General features: G+C 38.2%; 1 long non-coding RNA gene and 2 other non-coding genes across 4 annotated transcripts; 1 reads left to right on the top strand and 2 right to left on the bottom strand.

The window, feature by feature from the left end:
* Positions 1–3,403: 3,403 nt before the first annotated feature.
* LOC103279170 (uncharacterized) lies at positions 3,404–16,638 on the bottom strand. Of its 2 annotated transcripts, XR_506614.3 has the most exons (3): positions 13,131–16,638; positions 11,185–11,217; positions 3,404–9,148 (listed from the first exon to the last, which is right to left on the bottom strand). It is a non-coding gene; the product is annotated as an uncharacterized LOC103279170 (long non-coding RNA). The 2 variants fall into 2 exon arrangements; XR_001730436.2 differs by lacking the exon at positions 11,185–11,217.
* On the top strand, positions 6,357–6,428 carry trnaa-cgc (transfer RNA alanine (anticodon CGC)). Its single transcript has one exon. It is a non-coding gene; the product is annotated as a tRNA-Ala (tRNA).
* On the bottom strand, positions 13,356–13,628 carry LOC134292832 (small Cajal body-specific RNA 13). The gene has a single exon (XR_009999963.1). It is a non-coding gene; the product is annotated as a small Cajal body-specific RNA 13 (non-coding RNA).
* Positions 16,639–16,661: the final 23 nt, after the last annotated feature.

The following is a 16,661-nucleotide window of genomic DNA, read 5'->3' as shown; positions in this document are numbered from 1 at the left end:
AAGAGAGCGGCCTAGGCTCTTCCACATCAGGGAATGGGAGATGTTCCTGAGCTACCGTAGAGTCTCGCTTATCCAACCTAAACGGGCCGGCTAAGCGAATATGTTGGATAATAAGGAGAGATTAAGGAAAAGCCTATTAAACATTAAATTAGGTTATGATTTTTCAAATTAAGCACCAAAACATCATGTTATACAACAAATTTGAGAGAAAAAGTAGTTCAATATGCAGTAATGTTATGTAGTAATTACTGTATTTACGAATTTAGCACCAAAATATCACAATGTATTGAAAACATTGGATAATCCAGAACGTTGGATAAGTGAGACTACTGTAACTGCATGCCAGCAATGGGCTTGTGAGAGATGTGCTTGGCGCCCAGGAACATAATTTAGCTTTTGTCTGGTTTTTCTTACATGTTTTTTTTTCTTACAACTCCAGGCAGTCTTGGATGACACACTCTTCCTTGACCAATTTCAAACCGGCATCAGAGCAGGGTATGGAGTTGGGATTTCTATGGTCACCTTAGTGGATCATCAGGCCAGAAAAAAAATTGAGAGGGGCTTAAATTCCGCCCCCCATGGCTTTTCAGGTCTGGCAGAAGATCTCAAGAAGGCCCTGAAATTACCATAATTACGAAAAGGTTCTTCACAGGTAACAGGTCTTGAATCACTGCTCCCTCTTCAAATCAGTTCTTTTTAGCCACAGAGAACAATGGTTTCCACAACTGGCGGAAGTTTCTTTCTGATTTCTTCTTACAGTAGAGTCTCACTTATCCAAGCTAAAAGGGCCAGCAGAACCTTGGATAAGCGAATATCTTGGATAATAAGAAGGGATTAAGGAAAAGCCTATAAAACATCAAATTAGGTTATGATTTTACAAATTAAGCACCAAAACATCATGTTATACAACAAATCTGACAGAAAAAGTAGTTCAATATGCAGTAATGTTACGTTGTAATTACTGTATTTACAAATTTAGCACCAAAATATCGTGATACATTGAAAACATTGACTACAAAAATGCCTTGGATAATTCAGAACCTTGGATAAGCGAGTCTTGGATAAGTGAGACTCTACTGTATTTCCTTTGTCATGATGGCGGATTTCATCAATACTTTTTCTACTGTGAATTAGCAAGAAGTTTTCAGCCAAGCACAAGCTATTCTGATGGTGCTCCGCTTTTTGGTGTCTATTGAAGACTTCTATTGCACTTTCCCATTGCACAAATGGTTTAGCAACCAATGCACCAATCTTCTCATGAGCACCTTTACCCAACTTCTAACACCACACCATACTTACAGAGCACACTTTGTACATGATATGAGTAAGCTAACCAGGGGAATCTGCTGAACCATTTGGGTTGAAATCTTAGATGCCTCGTCTTATTCACAGGAAATGCGTATCCTGGCAACGCAGTCTGGATTTTGCACTAAATGAGCTTTCACTTGGTCATCAAAAACAATCTTGTTCATATACAGTGACACAGCTTCTTCTCTTGCTCCTGCTCCATGGTTTCTTTGGCAGGGACTGGATTAGATGAAACAGTGGGGGACACCTCATTTTCCAGTTTCCTCAAGTTTTCACCTGCAATCCACATCAACCCCAGTCCCATGTCTGCTGGCTGCAACATTTTGGCAGCTTCCACTATGGTCACTTCCACTATGTCAGCTATTGCTGCTATTGCAATGTAAATTGGTAGAATTGTAGGTAATGATAGTGTGAATAATCATAATTTGGTTGAGAGCGTGCTTGTACTTCCAGAGGGAGTCTAATTTTTGCTTCTCATAGACTTGGCAGAGGGATTTGTTTAACGAGTAAAATTCATGAGTAAATCAGGTGTTTATTAAACTGAAAAATTTTGGGGGTGGTTTGAACCCCTAAACCGCCCCCTTGGTTACAGGCTTGTGACGATCTCCGTCTTAACACCGACAGGGTAAGTGTGTCCCTGTTGGTGCTTCCCAGCCCCTCTCAGCGACCTTTGATAACATCAACCTTCTGGAATGCCTGGAGTGGTTGGGAATCGAAGGCACTGTGCTGCAGTGGTTCCGGTTGTACCTCGCAGGCAGGTTTCAGATGGTGGTGCTTAGGGATATCTGCTCCTCAAAAAAGGAGCTGTTATGTGGTATCACACAAGGTGCCATTCTATCCACAATGCTCTTTAATATTTGCATGAAGCAGCTGGGAAAGATCATCTGTAGGCATGGGGTGGGGTGTTATCAGTATGCTGATGACACCCAAATATATTTATCCATGCTTTCAAAAACAGCCTCAGCTAAAGATGTGTCTTCTGAATGAATGAATGTGTCTCTTCTGAATGAATGCCTGGAGGTGGAAACAGGGTCCTCATCTTGGGATGGAGATGTATCAACCAGTTACACTCCCCTTGAAAGGCTGTGTTTGCAGCTTGGGAGTGCTCCTGGCTCCATCTCTCCAAATGTCATCCTAGGTAGATGCAACGGTCAGGAGTGCTTACTATCAGCTTCAGATAATCCACCACATGAGCTCCTTCCTAGATTTGGAGGACCTGAAGATGGTAGTGCACACATTGGTAACCTCAAGGCTGGACTTCTGCAATGCGCTTTACATTGGGCTACCAATAACTTTTACTTAGAGGCAACTTTCTTCCAGTTATGGAACCCCCAAACTGGATTTTCTCTGCAGTTTGCTTCTCTCCATCATGCTAATTCACTCTTGGCCATGCCCCTTGTAATTCTTAATTGCACCCCACCCTGAGTCATGAGACGGATAACAAATAATTATTATTATTAATTGGATTTGACAAATAAAACTGCAGATAGCCTAATCAGAAACATCTTGTTAATCTACAGTTTTCTGTATTTCTCACCTAGTCCTGTTTCTCACTTCTCTTTTGGTGATGAATGCATTGGCAGCATAGTTGCACTAAAATTTACTCTTGAATTCTTTGAGATCTTAAAGTGGAAGTTGAGTTATGGGTTTATTCTGTATTTTAGAGTACAACCTGACCCAGTATCTGCTGCAGATACATTCCCAGATTTCATGTGAATAAACAAAACCTTGGATAATGGTGAATCCTATTATTTTCAATGGAACGAATTACAGCAATAGCAAGAAAAATCGGACATGAGCCTCTAAATGAAATCACGGATAAGTGAAACCATGTAAATATTAGTTCTGCTGATAGCAACCATAAGGCTGATGTGGCCCTCAGTGAAAAGGAGTTTGGCACTCCTGAAATAGAGGCTTGTGCGCTAAAGGAAGAATAGAAACCATATAGGGAATTGTGTCAGAGACAGAGGCTAACAATCTGAAATAGGGTTTTGGGAGATGTGAACAAATAAAGAGAGCAGATACTGTAAGAGACTTGTTCCTGAGTTCGTTCAGCGCATTCAAAGGGAAAGAAAGGTGAGAATTCCAAAGAGAGTTAAAAATAAAATAAAACAAGCCTTTATTTGTACTGGCCAGACAAGGCAACTATCTCTTTAAACAGACTGGTCCCACTCTCCTTTGTCTCCCATCCCTTTTATATGCTGGAACAAATAATATAAGTCATAAAAGATGAAGATACAGGCAAAAACAAAACCTTTTAAAACAAGTGGCAATGAGGTAATCCTTTTGGCTTTCCTTACCAGCTACACCATTTAAACTAAGCAATGCTATGCCATGAAGATTTACTTACTTTCTCTTATTTACTTATTTTAAAGTTTCATCTCTCTCAATACCTCTTTTTAAACTAATTGTTATAAATCTTTATTTCTTTATTTTCTCCTACTGAAGTAGATAGATAAAGAGACTGGCCTTGCTTATCACAATGAACCCACTAAATATTACAGCCATTTGTCCATAATAGGGATCATTCCGAGGCCTGACACGATCTAGGTTGGTATCTTGAAGGTAAAAGGCCAAGGTGAGTGCCAAGGGTTGAAACTGCAGAGTCTACCTGGAAAAGGGTTTTGCAGAATATTGTGAATAGTCTTCAAGGACTGTGAAAATACAAGCGGGACAATCTATGCAACAATAACTATAATAACTATGAGCAAGATACAGATTTAAAAAATGCAAACATTGGCTGTACATATATGCAGCTATTTGTGAGCCTGCATGAGGTAGTGGTTTGGCAGGACTCTGGAGGCTAGGGATCAAATCCCTGCTGGGTCATGAAAACCCACTGGGTAACCTTGGACAAGTCTCACGCATGGCATCAGATAAAAGCAATGACATTCCCCATGACAGGTTAGCCTTAGTCAGAAAGGACTTGAAGGTGTACAACATATGTTCCATTTACATTTTATACAGAATAAATTAATTGAGAATTTAGTAAATTAAACAAAGCCACACACATGTAAAACAGTACTCTTTATACAGCACTCTGAAAATCAACCTGCAAGGAGTTTTAAAAGATATGATGCCAAAGGTTATTTGTGGAATAATTCAGAGTAAGAGATTTTTTTTTCATGGCAGGAACAACTTCAGAAACTGCAAGTTGCTTCTGGTGTGAGAGAATTGGCTGTCTGCAAGGACATTGCCCAGGGGACAGACGTTGCCCAGGGGACGCCCAGATGTTTATTTTACCATCCTGTGGGAGGTTTCTCTTATGTCCCCACAAGGGAAGCTGGAGCTGACAGATGGGAGCTCACCTCACTCCCTGGATTTGAACCACCGATGTTTTGGTCAGCAATCCTGCCGGCACAAGGGTTTAACCCATTTTGCCACCAGGGGCTCCAGAGTAAGAGATAAAACTTTATATATCTGAATTTTTTCTTTGTTTATTAAGGTCATTCTAATAATAACAACTTGGAAGTAGAGAGAGAAAGAACTTAAATAATACACAGGATCCTTCACTCTAAACTAAGGAGATAAAGTCAAAATCTACATTTGACCATGGTGAGTATTTATTTTATTTATTTATTTACTGTATTTTTACCCCACTCTATCTCACCCCGAAGAGATCTCAGAGCGGCTTCCAGGTTGGCAATAATTCAATCTCATAGACAAACGTAACATACAAATACAATATACACCATATATTAAAATCAGTTTAAAATAATTAAAATCATATCAGTACATTAAAATAAACTGTAGTACACTAGCACGCAGAGTGGGTTAACTCCCTCTGTCAGCTCTAGCTCCCCATACAGGGACATGAGAGAAGTCTCCTACAAGGAGGGTAAAGCATCAAAACATCTAGGCATCCCCTGGGCAACATCCTTTCAGACAGCCAATTATCTAACACCAGAAGCGATTTACAGTTTCTCAAGTCGCTCCTGACATAAAAAAAAAAAACAACCCACAAAACACAACATTCAATATCTAAAGCCCACATCAACAAAGTTACAGCATTCTGGAAAGAAAGTTTCTCCAGTACCCTAAAATACTGATCCTTGAAAGTATTACTGTATTCTGTAAAATAACCAATCAAAGGAACACCTGTTAATCCCTAAATCATTTATCTGCAACTGAAGCTTTATCACCAATCCTTGTTCCCACAACAAGCCAAAATTTTCAAAAACCAATTGTCATAAGGACATAAAGCGAAATCTTCAAAACAACAGGACAGACAACAAAATACATGTTACAGAAGTGTTACCCCTTCCCAAACTTTTTTTTAAAGTGGGGGCTGCAGGCTGGAATTACACTTATGTTCTGAGTTACATACAAATTCAACTTGAGAACAAACCTACAGAACCTATCTTGCCTGTAACCCAGGAACTGCCTGCCAGTATTAAATTAGTAATTTTGTGCAAGAAAAGGGGGTATATTAAAATATCAATACATCCTTTTTCTGATTCTTTCAAGTAATTGATATGTCTGTTACACTTGAACTTTTTTACATATTGTTTTTGTATTTTCACATTTAAAGTTTGTATCATCTGTCCTATTGTACTAACTGTGTTATCATAGTTTATATGTGAAATAAGACATTTGAAATCAATTATAGACATTTACGTGAGGGGAACAAATAGAGACTATTGCATTTTACAGTGGGAACAAGCAGAATAGTTTCAAAAACATTGGTAGTGATTTTTTTTTGCTTTTTATATCATAAAGCCAATGGAAATTAATAACTTTCTCTTTAAGAGCCTTAGATATGGGAGATGTCATGTCAACACAAAGAAAATTAAGAATTGATTTTTTTCCCTCAAAGCCTACCTCTTTGTGAAATGCAGCATGATCTTTGAGATAAATTCAGCCAGTGGCTTCTTTTTCTGGTATTGTCTTTAGCCTGCAATTATCATAGTGTGTGGTGCTTGGTTGTACTGATTTCCTTCATATTTCATGTGTAATAGATACACAATAATCAATTAAATGTTTTTTTTTCCCTGAAGCATGCATATATGGTGAATACATAAAGGTCACTGAGCAACCACAGACAGCTGGGGGATGTAGCTCAGTGGTAGAGCGCGCGCTTCGCATGTGTGAGGTCCCGGGTTCAATCCCCGGCATCTCCAGAATGTTTTCCCAGGCTTGTGCATTTTTTTCTGATTTTAATTTGTGCTATATGTAGCAAGCAGTCATAGTTTTGTCTACTTTGTAGCTGAACCTCTACATTCTCAGAACTGTTTTTAGACAACAATAGCTTATGTTCTGGTTGCCATAATTTTAGGCAACATAGTTGTTTTTGAGAATATAAATGTAATTGAAATACTAATATGTATTACTGTTAATTCTTAATTCCAGTGCCCCCTCCCCTGGTTTGTAATACAGTAAAGTCTCACTTATCCAACATAAACGAGCTGGCAGAACATTGGATATGCAAAAATGTTGGATAACAAGGAGGGATTAAGGAAAACCCTATTAAACATCAAATTATGTTATCATTTTACAAATTAAGCACCAAAACATCATGCTTTACAACAAATGTATAGAAAAAGCAGTTCAGTACATGATAACGTTATGTAATGATTACTGTATTTATGAATTTAGCACCAAATTTTCGCAATTTATTGAAAAATTGACTATAAAAACATTGACTACTAAAAGGCAAACTGTGTTGGATAATTCAGAACCTTGGACAAGCGGAGGTTTGATAAGCGAGACTCTACTGTGCATTGAAAAATGTATATATGCATCTTCATGTCACTTGCAGACTTATGCTGCCTACAAAAGCCAAGTTATCTGGTAATGAATAAAGCATTTATTTCTGATAAATTCCTGCTGAAAACAAGCTTTGCCCATGTCTGTTAAAAGTGTGTGTGTGTGTGTGTGTGGGGGGGGGGATCATATGGTTCCTCACTGCCAGGGCTGCTGTCCTGCCAATGGGCAGAGAAGCAAGGGACACGGGATACATTTACTTGGTTAGTTGCGTTAGAATCATAGACATTAGAGACCATAGCAGCCCTTCAGTCCAACCCCCTGCCATGCAGGAAAAGCACAATCAAAGCACTCCCGACAGATACTCATCCAGCCTCTGCTTAAAAACCCCCAGAGAAGGAGCTTCCACCACACTCTGTAGCAGTGAGTTCCACTGCTGAACAGCTCTGTCAGGAAGTTCTTTGTAGTGTTTAGGTGGAATCACTTTTCCTGCAATTTGAAAACCATCGCTTTGTGTCCTAATCTTTAGTGCAGCAGAAAACAAGATTGCCTCCTCAATGAGACATCCTTTCAAATATTTAAATATTTAAACATCCTGCCTTCTATTCTGGCATTGATGAAGATGTTGAATAGTACTGGGCCCAGGACGGAACCTTGTGGCATCCTCTTGGTCACTTCTCTCCAGGATGAAGAGGAGCCAAGAGTAAACACTTTAGGTTTGCCTGATCAACCCATTACCAATCCAGTTACCCATAGAACTGTCTAGCTCATATTTTACTAGCTTGTTTGCAAGAATAAAAATGGGAGACTTACTGAAATCAAGGCATTCTACATCCACAGCGTTCCCTCTATCAACCAAACTTATCACCTTTTTAAAAAAAGCTAGGATTAATCTGGCATGACTTTTTGTTTGTAAAAAAAACCATTATGAGTTTTAATGATCATGACATTCCTCTGTAGATACTTGCAGACTATTTGTTCAACGATCTGCTCTACAATATTTCCTGGTATTGATGTCAGGCTCACTTGACAGCAATTACTTGGATCCCCATATTTTAGAGCATAAGAAAAGACCTTTGGCACATCCCATTAGGTAAAAAAATGGGATATAAGTCAATACACAAAATGAATGGGTCTGTATAAAGTTATGTGATTTTTAAATGGTTTAATGTGTTACCAAGTTTTACCAACCATTTTGAGCCAGAAAAACATCTAAAAAATAACTCCACAAATGGAGAATATTTTATTAATTCTTATGTTGCAGTGTGCCCCTCATGTGAATGACAAATAGGGGCTATTTGTGTACTGGGAGGGCCATCTAGCGGTAATCATCTGAAACTCTATGAGTGGTAAGACTTTCATTCATTAGTGGTTTGTAGTTGTCAAGATATAGCAATTTAAAATTAGGCTAATCTTTTTGAAACATATTGTATAACCATTATGGCTGATCTGTTGCAATTACAAGCTTCTTTCAAAGTTGTTCTGATATTTTAGAACATTTAGTTGTTGTATCCAAAAAGTTATCTATTCATGGCATGTTTATCATTTCTAGCATAGTATAAATGTCCTACCCTATGTACTCATACATAAGTCTAGATATTTTGGTACGGAAATCCTCCCGAAAAACACAGGCTGATTTATGCACATGTCAATGTGAATACAGTACTTTAACTCTTATCAACCCCTCCTCTGAGTGGAGTGGCAAAAAGTGCAAATGTAGTCCATAGTGAGAGAACCTAAAAGAAACATTGATTTCCTTGCTCTTTCTCCAACGTAGGTCCACTTCTGGTCTTTTAAAATGTCCGGACAAGTAAATATAGGGCCAAGGGTGGGTGGTCCCTGAGGCAGCATACGGTAGGTTTTTTCCCCTCTCTGTAGAGTAACCCTCAACTTATCCATGGGGTCTTATCAAAATTCATAATTTTATACATGACTTATACATGACGTCTAACTGTACATATATACAGTAATTCAAAGTTACAAATAATATATAACAGTGTTCATCTAGATGTGTTCATGATTTTGCAATACAACTTTCTCTGGTCTCACTTCTTTTTTATTTTTGTTGAGTTGGACACCATATTTCTCCCAAGATTTCTGAACACAGCACAATCATTTTTTTTTCTTGGAGGTGAATCTTTTAAAAAAAGAAAAGAAAAAAGAACCACATCATAAAGCTATATAGTGAATTAATAACTTTTTAATTAAGATTAACACTTCATGAGACATTTCCACAGTAAGTGAATTGTTTTTTTTTTTAAAGCAATGGTCCTCGACCTTTTTCAGTTGAGGGTGGGTTCATGGTCCCTCAAACTGTTGGGGGACCGGACTATAGTTTGGGGAAAAACAGACAAACAAATTCCTATGTACACTGCACATGTCTTATTTGTAGTGCAGAAAACATGAAAGAACAATACAATATTTAAAATGAAGAACAGTTTTACCAACATAAACTTACCAGTATTTCATTGGGAAGTATGGACCTGCTTTTGGTTGATTTAAATTAGTCAATTTAGTTAGGACTGCTGTTGTTAGGGGGACCTTAATTCTAAAGTTTAGAGTGGGGGGTGGGTAGATGACCTTGGAAGGCTGCATTCTCCAACTTCCTAATGCCACGACCCCTTAATACAGTTCCTCATGTTATGGTGATCCCCAACCATAAAATTATTTTCGTTGCTACTTCATAACTATCACTTTGCTACTGTTACATTGTGCTAATCTGCTTTAGAGAAGTCTGTAGAGGATGATGCTAAGTAGCCAAAAGAGATGATCAGCTAGTAGATATGTTTGTGTGTGGCACCTAGGACCATCTGCACTTTCTATAAATATTATGTATTACATAATACACCTGGCATTCTGTAGTGTAGTTGTGTCCACTAAACTCTCACTTCTCTCCCTCTTCTTTTGAACACTGTGTTTGTGAGTGATATGGAAAATGTGTATATCCCTTATATTTGTATATGCATTCTATCCTTGTGAGGTGGGAATCTGTGAGACCCCTAACATGTTTGTTTTTGGGCTTCTTAAAATGAAGATTGTAACCATTACCTTGTACTCTTTTCCAGCATAATTTCCCCAATTTCTTTAGAGAGCCTGGTTCTGAATGTATATAGATGTAAACTAATATAAACATAGAATCAAGTACAACTCATGGAAAAAATGGAGATCAATAACCAAAAACGTAAGAAATCCTGTTAAATGTTTATATTTTAAGGTCACAAATATATGGATATAGTTCTTTTCCCTCCCCCAACTTGTCTTCTTTATATATGTTCCTCAGGGTCAAATTATTTTTTTAAAATGTTTTTGCTCCAAAGTGCCTCAAAATAATCTTTAGGGAGTGTGGAAGACCCAAAGACATGGTAAGAATGCTCTCTTGTCTCCTAGATATCCTTACGTCATTTCAAAACATCACATTTAACAGACAAGGTTACTCATGAACTTATAACTACAATAAATTAAAACACAACCCTCCACTCACTTATCCTGATAAAGCAAAGACGTCCCACTGGTCTTCATAGAAATGAATCCTTCAACATCATTTTAATAATGTTATGTTTATTGCTTTAATTTAAAAAATGGTTTAACTGGTTTTTAATTTTTATATTTATATTTTAATGCATGTGCATTGTTTTATGTTAGGTGGGATAAAAATAAAATTATTAAATAAAAAAGAAGAAAATGAAAGCTTCAGTTAATCTCTACATATATTTTATATAATTCTTATTTTATTATGCTTATTGCTTCATTATCATTGCATTTTTTCAGGATTGCTTCTTGACTTGCGAACTGCAAATGATCTTCTATTTCCATGATGGGATTAAACATATTGCATATCTTTAAGCAAAATGTCAATTTCTTTGTCTAAAATAAGAATGGATAAAAATTACTCAACAGGCAGTGTGCCTTTGTAAACAATTATTGTGGCACCATGTAATCCTTGCAGTTCTTTTGATCTTTGCATGTTGTAGTGTTATGACCATTGAACTATGGGACTGGACCCTAGGGTTTGAATCCCTGCTCAGTTCTGGAAACCCACTGGGTGACCTTGGGAAGGTCACATCCTCTCAGCCTTAGCGGAAGGTCATGGCAAGCCTCCCCTGAACAAATCTTGCCAATAAAACCCCATGATAAGGTTGCCATAAGCCAAAAATAACTTGAAGGCTTACTCACCTAACAACAGTCTTTGCAAAGCCATGATAATACCTAAAAGAGTGCCATGTAAGTTGTCCATTAAAAAGATGCCATGGAGATGAAGACACAGAAAATAATAATAATAATAATAATTATAACTTTATTCTTATAGCCCGCCCCATCTCCCTGAAGGGACTCAAGGCGGCTTACATGGGGACCAAGCCTAGTAATCCAACAATAAAATACAACAACATAAGATACATTCAATGACAACAAATACATAAAAATATATAAAAATAAAAAGCATAAACTCAACAACAACCGATAACCAATAACCAATCAGTTAGGTAAACAAAGAGGCACGACACCAACTTTTAGAAGAGGAAGAAACTTCTAAGAGTTCGTTTCTAAATTCAGTGGAGAAACTATTTACTACTACAAAGAGATTCTAAATATAACAGATTGTATTTAGTCAGAAGCATATTTCCTCAAACATTCTGCCTGAATAACATCATCTATTGATATTTAGCTGTATCAGCAGTGTTCATAGTAAAAGGTAAAGGTTTCCCCTGACGTTAAATCCAGTTGTGTCCGACTCTGGGGGTTGGTGCTCATCTCTATTTCTAAGCCAAAGAGCCGGCGTTGTCCGTAGATACCTCCAAGGTCATGTGGCTGGCATGCCTGCATGGAGCGCCATTACCTTCCCGCCGGAGTGGTACCTATTGATCTACTCACATTTGTATGTTTTTGAACTGCTAGGTTGGCAGAAGCTGGAGCTAACAGCAGGCGCTCACCCCGCTCCCCGGATTCGAACCTGTGACCTTTCAGTTTGCAATTTCAGCAGCTCAGCGCTTTAACACACTGCACTACCAGGGGTTCATAGACACCTTTAAATCAGCTTTGTAGAGAATGCTGACCTAGGTCCCTTTTACACTGCCATATAAAATCCAGATTGTCTGCTTTGAACTGGATTATATGGCAATGTATTCATATAATCCAGTTCAAAGCCAATAACGTGGATTATCTGCTTTGAAAATCTGGATTATATGACTTTAGAATGGGCCTCAGAGGGGAAATAGTTTTACATAATCAAAATACATATTTTTGTCTAAGAGTGACAGAATATATACTTCTTCTTAAACAAGTACAAACATGACTTCCTACTACATTCACCCAAATATGTGACCCTCTGCATTCTGTGTTGAAGAAAACAAAAAAGAAAATTTAAGAAGAATATTGGTCAGGGGGTTCAGAGTCCACCCTTCACAGAACCTATTTTATGCAGCAGTTTACTTAATGCATTTTCATCCTATTTAAATTATTCTATTTTTATTTGGAATTGGTTTAAACTGTATGCCATTCTGAGATCTCATGAGAAGACTGCAAATTAGAACTCTGTGTATTGAATTTTAATCAGTTAATAAATATGAATATACTTCATTTAAGAAAGTTTCAGCAAACTTCATCAAAGTTTGTTTCAGCAAATGTTTTATTAGGTAAAGGTTTCCCCTGACGTCAAGTCCAGTTGTGACCGACTCTGGGGGTTGGTGCTCATCTCCATTTCTAAGCCGAAGACCTGGCGTTGTCCATAGACATTGCCAAGGTCATGTGGCTGGCATGACTGCATGGAGCGCCGTTACCTTCCCACCGGAGTGGTACCTATTGATCTACTCACATTTGCATATTTTCAAACTGCTAGGTTGGCAGGAGCTGGGGCTAACATCGGGCGCTCATTCCGCGCCCGGGATTTGAACCTGGAACCTTTTGGTCCACAAGTTCAGCAGCTCAGCGCTTTAACACTCTGTGCCACCAGGGCCCCCTAAATGTTTTATTACTAACCACAATATTAAGCAGCTCAGGTTGCATAAATAAATGTTCAACCTTCTATCTTCTTGAACTTTTCTGAAAAAGCTCTTCCCTGTGGATTTTAAAACTCATGCAGGATCAACTATCTAGCTATATAGGACTTTAGAGGCCACTTTTACCTGTTCAGGTTGTATGTTTTTTAAAAGAGAGAAAAGCAACATTAAGGCTGTAGGGCTTCATTTTGTTGCAGTTGTGGTACACAGTGCTCCATTATGGGCCAAAAAAATGGCCTGAGTGTTACTTCATCTGAAAAGACAAATACATATAAAAGGACAACTGTTATTAACTTTGGCATGCTCTGTTCATAAAATATTCTGATATACAATTAGGTTTAGAGAATATACAAATGTAGCTGTTTCTAGTGTTCAGCAAAATACTCAATTTGCTAAACAATATCTCATAGCAAATTTATTCTCACTGTTGATAGATGGATAATGACATTGGGATGATCATTATCTCCGTAGCAACAGTAGTATTTGTGTCAGAGGAACATTGCACATGGAGCTGCTGTTACTTTTTACAGTCCTGCCTCGGCTTCCTCAATCAAATGCTCTTTCTGCAAAGCTAACATGCCCATAGTACAGAGACAACTAAGGGCAGGTTGAAAGCTGCAGATGTATTGGAACTGATAGTTTAAGATGCCATGTGAACACTTCAAAAAGTTCTCCGATACCTTGATAAGGAAACTCATACAAAGAAATTAAAACAAAGGTCTTGGAAGGCGATCCTCTCTGGTCTACACCTCTATACCATCAGTGTAGTTTTTCAATCATCTTCAATATATTCCTGTGCCTCTGTTGTCTTTGACCTTTTGCTGGTAGAATTGCCAAGAATAACACCTGTAACTCTAAACTCTTTGCTTTCCTGCCCAGATCTTCATAGCCCAAGGTGATCTGCTCAAAGATGTTTCCCAGAAGAAAGGGGAACTGCTATGTGTGGTTGTTGAGCTTTGGCAACGCGTCAGCCACTTTCTAGAAGACATACACTTCCCAATTCATGTCTGGCTGGTACACAGTTTCTTCTACACCCCCTGAGCAATAAATCACCTAACATCAGCAATGTCCTTTTATTCTTGCCACAGTTGGGGGTTATGTTGGCTCCATCTTCGTTATGCAGCCTCTCTTCCTGCTGCCCTCGTGTTTGTGCCTCTTCAACCCACTGTTATCCTCAGGAAGATAGAGGAAGTGGATAAGTCAAGGATATACTGTAGAAGGAACCCCACACTTAAGACCACGAATTAATGGCTCTTTTTTGTCACTGACTAACACAAGTAACCCTTTATGCCAGAGCAAGGCAACTTGAGGCACTCTAAATGATGATGGATACTACAAAAATTAAAACAAAATTAAACACAAAGCACTAAAAATTCAGTTAAAATCAATCAAACAACATTCCAAGTTAAAAATCACTGCACCCCCTGACTAGATCTTAAACATCTTCATCTTTAAAAGTCTGACTGAATAAAAAGGGAGAGCGGCTCTCCTTCCCACCAACCAAGCTTGAGATGAAGATAGCAGAAAGACTCAAAAAGCTATGTTGTCGAAGGCTTTCATGGCCGGGATCACAGGGTTGTTGTGTGTTCTCCGGGCAGTATGGCCATGTTCCAGAAGTATTCTCTCCTGACGTTTCGCCCACATTATGGCAGGCATACCTCAACACCTTTGAGGATGCCTGCCATAGATGTGGGCAAAACATCTGGAGAGAATACTTCTGGAACATGGCCATACTGCCCGGAAAACACACAACTCATCTGCTTCAAGAATGAATTCATTGAGATCAAAATGACTTTCTACCTAAAATGCAATTGAGAAATAACATGAGGGAAGGTACAGATAATATCATAGAATATTTAGAACACCATATCAAAGAGCAAGCAGTGCTAATCTTCCTGAATGCAGAGAAAGCCTTTGACAACCTGAACTGGGGATGTTTTATATCCATAATGGGAAAGATGAATATCGAGATCAACGACAGCCCCTTCTATACTGCCATATAAAATCCAGATTATCTGCTTTGAACTAGATTATATGGCAGTGTAGATTCAGGCCCTTTCTACACTGCCATATAATCCAGATTAGCAAATCAGATAATCCACATTATATTCTTTGAACTGGATTGTATGAGCCATATAATTGGCTTCAAAGCGGATAATCTAGATTTTATATGGCAGTGTAGAAGGGGCCTACATATCATGGAAAAAGTGAATCAACAACACTCTGTATGCAACAATCCTAGTAAATGAAGATTTAACAAACTCATACAAAACCCAGAAAAAAATGAGACAAGGTTGCCCATTTTCCCCCACTACTGTTTGTTTATTTATTTATTAGCGACATTTATATCCCACCCTTCTCACCCCAAAGGGAACCCAGGGCGGTTTACAAGTATACATACAATATATGTTATACGACTATATTGCAATATTATTAGTAATATTGCATGTAATATAAATATACAATTATAATAGTGAATTATAATTATTATTACATTGTATTACATCATAATATTAATATTACAGTAGAGTCTCACTTATTCAACACTCACTTATCCAACGTTCTGTAGTCAATGTTTTCAATACATCGTGATATTTTGGTGCTAAATTCGTAAATACAGTAATTACAACATAGCATTACTGCATATTGAACTACTTTTTCTGTCATATTTGTTGTATAACATGATGTTTTGGTGCTTAATTTGTAAAAAAATAACCTAATTTGATGTTTAATAGGCTTTTCCTTAATCCCTCCTTATTATCCAACATATTCGCTTATCCAATGTTCTGCCGGCCCGTTTATGTTGGATAAGTAAGACTCTACTGTACATGTATATACAATATATTATAATATTAGTATAATATATATAATATTATTATATATGATTATATCATTAAATTGATACAGGAGACATGGTGGAAAGATACTGTTCATTCTCTCAATAAAAAAATCTTGATGAGAAACAAAGGCAAAGACCAGCAGGTCCCAGGGCCTTTCCACGCAGCCATACAACCCAGAAAATCCCACCATTATCTGCTTTGAACTGGGTCTACACTGCTATATAACCCAGTTCAAAGCGGATAATGTGGGGTTTTATTCAGCGGTGTGGAAGGGGCCTCAGTGTGGTTTACTCTCAGTTATATACTTACACGAATGTAAATGACCACAAGCCAGGCTTGATTGGGAAGGGAATACAGTCTTTCCTCTGCTATGGGTTGTTGTATGTCTTTCGGGCTGTGTGGCCATGTTCCAGAAGTATTCTCTCCTGACGTTTCACCCACATCTATGGCAGGCATCCTCAGAGGCTGTGAGGCATTGATAAACTAGGCAAGGAAAGGAAAAAATATATATCTGTGGAGAGTCCAGGATTATCTCCTCTCTAGCGTCTAAAGACAGGCCCACGTGCTTCATCTCTTCGAGGCTGGAACGCCCCCTGTCGGCGATTTAGCGGGCCTGACTAGAAACTCGCGTAAAGGACAACATTCCAGTCTTTTAAGAGATTCTTAACAGACCGGAAATGGCGCAGATGCAATTGGCTGGAGAGATTAGCCAATTGCGACTGAGATATTAAATGTCTCTTTGCTGATTAGTCTGCGTCGAAGTTCTCTTGGCGGTCACAGGCGGCTCGATAGTGATTGACAGAGGTATCCACCTCTC

This window comes from Anolis carolinensis, chromosome 6, assembly GCF_035594765.1.
Source record: "Anolis carolinensis isolate JA03-04 chromosome 6, rAnoCar3.1.pri, whole genome shotgun sequence".
NCBI classification, from domain to species: Eukaryota; Metazoa; Chordata; class Lepidosauria; order Squamata; family Dactyloidae; genus Anolis; species Anolis carolinensis.
This window is presented reverse-complemented; position numbering and strand designations above follow the sequence as displayed.